General features: G+C 53.5%; 1 long non-coding RNA gene across 1 annotated transcript; it reads left to right on the top strand.

Moving 5' to 3' along the window:
- The first annotated feature begins 3,657 nt into the window (after positions 1–3,657).
- On the top strand, positions 3,658–4,741 carry LOC123503521. Its single transcript, XR_006674507.1, has 2 exons — positions 3,658–3,744; positions 3,876–4,741. It is a non-coding gene; the product is annotated as an uncharacterized LOC123503521 (long non-coding RNA).
- The last annotated feature ends 1,429 nt before the right edge of the window (positions 4,742–6,170 follow it).

The raw sequence follows: 6,170 nt of genomic DNA, 5'->3' as shown, positions 1-6,170 counted from the left end.
CACGTTACCGGGCAGAACTGGCGGAGCAGAAACGGGAGGATGCAGCACGATTCGAGGCCTTGTTGTCAAGATTGGCCCCGCCACCTGCCTCCTCACCTGCCCCCACGCCTGGACACCCTCCATCTGTCTCATCACATCCACCTCAGGCGCCCGTGTCGTCGAGCCCTGCAGGAACACCACCAGCACCTAAGGCGACTGCTCAACCTCCACCAGTTCTCTCTACTGACGTCACGTTTCAGTACTTCAGGGAGTGGAGGCGACGCTGGGCTGACTACGCCACAATGGTTGATTTGGCCAAGTTACCACAACCCAAGCAGCTAATACAACTCAGGATGTGCCTCTCCCTCGAAACTCAACGAGTGCTAGAGCACACGCTGTTGTTGCCCCCGGACTCAACATCTTCCGTCGACGAAGTCCTCAACACTCTCCAACAGCACTTTAAGGACTCAAGTAACGAGGCTCTACGTCGACGAGCTTTCACAAGCTGTAAGCAGGCGCCTGGTGAGACTTTTGCAAACTTCTTCGTGAGGCTTAAAGGTCTCTCGGAGGAGATCGACGTTTGCAAGGCCAACGACAACGACTGTCAGGAGGCCTGGATCAAACACGGCATCCTAACTGGTGTTAGCGACGAGGAGCTCGTACAGAAGATCGTCGCCCTTGATGCCTCCTCCACCCTCTTAGACGTCGTCACGTTATGTCGTGCCTATGAAGCCACCAGATCCGCCGCTACTGCTATACGGGCTTCACCTGCCGCCCGGGCTGTTTCGCAGTACAAAAAGGGGAAGAAGGCCACCCATAAGAGCAAGGCAGAGTCACAACGGGTCGCCCCTACGTCATCATCCCCTTGCAGCGCCTGTGGCAAACAGCAGCACGGCCCCAAGGGATGCCCTCCGCAGCTGCAATCTGTAGTGGCTGTGGCAAGACAGGCCACTGGTCTCACACAGAGAAGTGTCCTGCGAGGAACGTTCAGTGCAACTCTTGTAACCGATACGGACACTTCGAAAAACTATGCAAGTCGTCGACGCCCAAGACGTCTCAGCGGCCCGCCAAGCCCAATAATCCGAAGCCGGCGGGGGATAACCGCTCCACATTCCACGTTGTGCGAGCTCAGACCCCTCACCATATTCCCAGAGCTTTGGAGGATCAAGCTGGCAGCATCAGGAGGGTTCAGTCTTCGGCTCGCGGCAGACCCACACCCTCGCCTACCATCACCGTCGTCGTCACACGTGGCGGTGTGTCTGGCAGCATCGAGGTGATACCTGACACCGGGGCTGACACCACGGTGATAGGCCCACAACACCTCAGGGACTTGGGTCTTGCCAAGCAGGAACTCGACCCTCCTCCATCGCTGCGGTACTACAACGCCGATGGATCACGGATGCCTGCAGCTTTGGGTTCCTTCCAGGCGAAGCTGACCTACGGCACGCGGTCCTGCACGGGGGTGGATTGATGTCCAAGGCTCCCTGTCTACACCTCTGCTGTCCTGGGAGCATTGCAGAGCCCTGGCCATCGTCCCGTCGGACTTCCCCAGGCAGATCAAGACTTCAAAGACGACCGTCAACCGGGTAGGGGAGTCACCAGATGTCCAGCCAGTGGAAGCTTCACGAGGTGGTGAGCATCATGACGCTACAGCTGCGTTACCTTCGGCTGCAGCACCCCTACTTCCTTTGTCTAGCACCACCACTCCTCAGGCTGCGAAGGAGTACTTCCTTCGAGAGTACTCGGATGTGCTAGTTAGAAAGGCTGACCTACAGGATGCACCGCTGAAGCCGATGTCTGGCCCACCTATGCGGATACACTTGAAGGAGGACGCACAGCCTTTCGCCATCCATACCCCACGACTCATCCCCCTCGCCTACCAGGACCCGGTGAAGGCAGAACTCGACTCGATGGTGTCCCAGGGAATAATCGCCCCCGTAGGAGACGATCCATCACCATGGTGTCACCCAATGGTAGTCGTCCCGAAGGCTAGTGGCGGTGTTCGCATCACGACGGACTTGTCGAAACTTAATGGTCAAGTGTCCCGTCCGACCCACCCGTCTCCTACACCGTTTGCAGCCATACGCAGTGTCCACCCTGGAGCTCGGTTCTTCACCACCGTGGATGCGCTGTGTGGCTATTGGCAGCTCCAGTTGGCAGCGGAGGATCAGTCTCTCACGACATTCATCACTCCCTATGGACGTTTCCGCTACCTTCGAGGGCCTATGGGCTTTGCTGCTACGGGAGATGCCTTCTGCAGGAGAGGTGACATCGCGCTTCAGGGAGTACCTCAGTGTGTCAAAGTTGTTGACGATATCCTCTTGTACGACGAGGATTATTTGACACACCTTCAGCGCGTTAATGAGGTACTCATCAGATGCCGCACACATGGCATTACCCTGAATGTGGACAAGTTTGTCCTAGCGTCACAGGATGTTTCCTTCTGCGGCTACCAGCTATCTCTCAAGGGCATCGCAGCAGACCCCGAGAAGGTCCGAGCTATCAGGGACTTCGCCACGCCAACCAACTTGACGGACCTCCGTTCGTTCATGGGCCTGGTGAATCAACTCACCGAATTCTCACCAGACATCTCAAGCGCGGCTGCCCCCCTTCGCCCTTTGATGAGCCCACGTAGAGCTTTCCTGTGGACCCCCGACCACGACTTGGCCTTCCAGAGGGTCAAGGAGGCCTTGTCGTCCCCACCAGTCCTCGCCACCTTTGATCCAGCCCTTCCAACCATCCTTCAGACGGACGCATCTCGCCTATACGGTCTAGGCCACGCCCTGTTGCAGGATCATGGTGGTGGAAAGCTTCACCTCGTACAATGTGGGTCTCGCTTCTTGACCGATGCGGAGACTCGCTACGCAACCATAGAACTTGAGTTGCTAGCTGCAGTGTGGGCTATGTTCAAGTGTAAATTCTACGTCTTGGGACTTCAGCACTTCGATCTTGTCACGGATCATCGACCCTTAGTTCCCATCCTAAATAGTTACTCGCTTGATGCCATCGACAACCCTCGCCTGCAGCGACTCAAGGAGAAGATATCTGCATTTGTCTTCACCGCAACCTGGAGACCGGGGAAGAAGCTGTGCATCCCAGATGCCTCTCTCGTTCTCCAGTGAGCAAGCCAACACAAGAAGACAACATCCTAGATGCAGAGACGAACTTCTCCGTCAGGAGCGTCGTCACGTTGCACGCAATAGAGTCCCTCGCCTCCGAAGACGCTCAGGCTTCTCCAGACCAGGCTGTCACCAGAGACCTGACCCTGGAAGGACTTCGCCGCGCAACCCTTGATGACCCTACCTACTCTGACCTTCTTCACTTCGTCAAGGAAGGGTTTCCAAGTGACCGCTACGCCCTGCCTAACGCCCTGCGTCCGTATTGGAAGATACGAGAGGACCTCTATTGCGACGACGCCCTCATCCTGTACGGAACCCGGATTGTAGTCCCAGCCTCCCTCCGTCGCCACGTCTTGGATCGTCTACATGACAGCCACCGAGGAGCCGAGGCTACTAAACGTCGTGCACGGCAGGTTGTGTATTGGCCGGGCATGAACTCCGACATTGTGAACACCGTCCGTGCCTGTGAGCCCTGCCAAATTCACGTTTATGAAGGATATTGAATTTACTACTTGCTTTCTTCTCAGGTCCTACAAGAGGTGGAGCGCATGATGCTGACAAAAGTACAGCATGGATTGACAGACTTTCAAAAATCATAGAGGTCTTGCGTGACAGATTACCATCTCCTAACACATGTAACAACATTGTAAGTATACTGTTTGCTTCTGTGTGATAATTTCTTAAGGAAATTTTTCTTCTATAAATTGGTATGATAATTTATGTTACTGACTGCAGTTTCCCTGTCGTACTCTAGAGGTTATTCTTATTATTTTTCAGAGTGATGAGCATGTCGTGGAAGTCATGAAGTTTATTGAAAAATCTGTTGCTTTTAAGAAGGGCAAAGGTGTAAAATCAAAATCTTGCATTACAATTGCAGATTTTGATATATCGGACGCAGACAAAAGTCACCTGTGCTCTTCGTCAGATCTATCCCCTCCTCGCATTGTGGTGTTTATGGATGGTAACAAATGTGTTGATGGGTATATTGTAGGAGATAATTGTAAGATTAGGTGCAGGAATATGAACAATGTTGGAGTAATTTTCATCACATTCCTGGCTTGTTACTATTGCTTTGATTTCTCATATCCCCGGATTTACTCACAGTTCTTGGGCTTCCTGCAACAATATGTTATGCATGACCCATATTGTCATGAGAAGTCATCTGACCACAAGCACTTCATTGCACAATATCAGAGTCTCTTTGAAAAGTGAATCTGAAGTTCGTATTCATAGACGTTCAGCTCCCTCACTACAGCTGCTTGCAAAGGTCTACATAATAAGTTTTGGAGATTGCTTGGGTGTCTCACTAAAGCCCTTATGCTTACATGTTCAAATACCTCACTACACCTTTTCAATACACCAAAATTAAATCCAAATCTTTTTCTCTAGCCATTCGGAAATAGCTGTAGTGAGGGACCTGAGCGTCTCAGGATACGTGCCTAAGTGATATATGTTCATATTGTAGGTTAATGATATGAGGTGTTCAGGTACCAATGTCATTTATTTCCTTTGTTAAATACTAACCGGCATCTCACATTCCCGCGTGCCCCCTCGCGAGGGCCACTCAATCAGTCTGTCCCCATACTTGCCTCTGTAGGGGTACGCTCCACTGGATTTCTCTTATTAAAGGACCTTAAGTTATACTCACGTCTTTCCATCGTCCCCACCCTACGCTAAGGACTTGGATAGACAACCTACATGGCGCAGTGACGTGGAAGAGACCCGTGGACGACCTACAAAGGGGAAATTACAAGTAGCCTGCGGCGGTAACCGGTTCCCCTCTAAGGACGCTACCTTGCCCCGCCGCTACTCAGCTATCAACTCAGTGCTTTTACGTGTGTTTGTGCAGTGGCAATGTTTGTGCAGTGCAGTGTGGTGCCCAGTGTTTGTGCAGTGCTTTGTGGTGTTGGTAGTAACGTTGGAAGACGCCACTACCAGAGGGTAGGCTTCGGTTGGGCATATCACGGAGGACAGCGCGATACAGGGTCCTCTCGCTACGGAGTCACAGAGGACACTGTGACTGCGCGCGTCTAGCCTCGCCGCATGCCCCTCCCTCCCTTCCTTCCTCCTTACGCCTTCCTTACGTACATGAAGGAGAGAGACGATGCGGCGCGTGTCGAGCGTGAAGAAGAAGCAGCACGTTACCGGGCAGAACTGGCGGAGCAGAAACGGGAGGATGCAGCACGATTCGAGGCCTTGTTGTCAAGATTGGCCCCGCCACCTGCCTCCTCACCTGCCCCCACGCCTGGACACCCTCCATCTGTCTCATCACATCCACCTCAGGCGCCCGTGTCGTCGAGCCCTGCAGGAACACCACCAGCACCTAAGGCGACTGCTCAACCTCCACCAGTTCTCTCTACTGACGTCACGTTTCAGTACTTCAGGGAGTGGAGGCGACGCTGGGCTGACTACGCCACAATGGTTGATTTGGCCAAGTTACCACAACCCAAGCAGCTAATACAACTCAGGATGTGCCTCTCCCTCGAAACTCAACGAGTGCTAGAGCACACGCTGTTGTTGCCCCCGGACTCAACATCTTCCGTCGACGAAGTCCTCAACACTCTCCAACAGCACTTTAAGGACTCAAGTAACGAGGCTCTACGTCGACGAGCTTTCACAAGCTGTAAGCAGGCGCCTGGTGAGACTTTTGCAAACTTCTTCGTGAGGCTTAAAGGTCTCTCGGAGGAGATCGACGTTTGCAAGGCCAACGACAACGACTGTCAGGAGGCCTGGATCAAACACGGCATCCTAACTGGTGTTAGCGACGAGGAGCTCGTACAGAAGATCGTCGCCCTTGATGCCTCCTCCACCCTCTTAGACGTCGTCACGTTATGTCGTGCCTATGAAGCCACCAGATCCGCCGCTACTGCTATACGGGCTTCACCTGCCGCCCGGGCTGTTTCGCAGTACAAAAAGGGGAAGAAGGCCACCCATAAGAGCAAGGCAGAGTCACAACGGGTCGCCCCTACGTCATCATCCCCTTGCAGCGCCTGTGGCAAACAGCAGCACGGCCCCAAGGGATGCCCTCCGCAGCTGCAATCTGTAGTGGCTGTGGCAAGACAGGCCACTGGT

The sequence above is a fragment of the Portunus trituberculatus genome, chromosome 14 (assembly GCF_017591435.1).
Source record: "Portunus trituberculatus isolate SZX2019 chromosome 14, ASM1759143v1, whole genome shotgun sequence".
Classification (NCBI taxonomy): domain Eukaryota; kingdom Metazoa; phylum Arthropoda; class Malacostraca; order Decapoda; family Portunidae; genus Portunus; species Portunus trituberculatus.
Note: the sequence above shows the minus strand (reverse complement) of the source record. Positions and strands in the feature narration are given on the sequence as shown.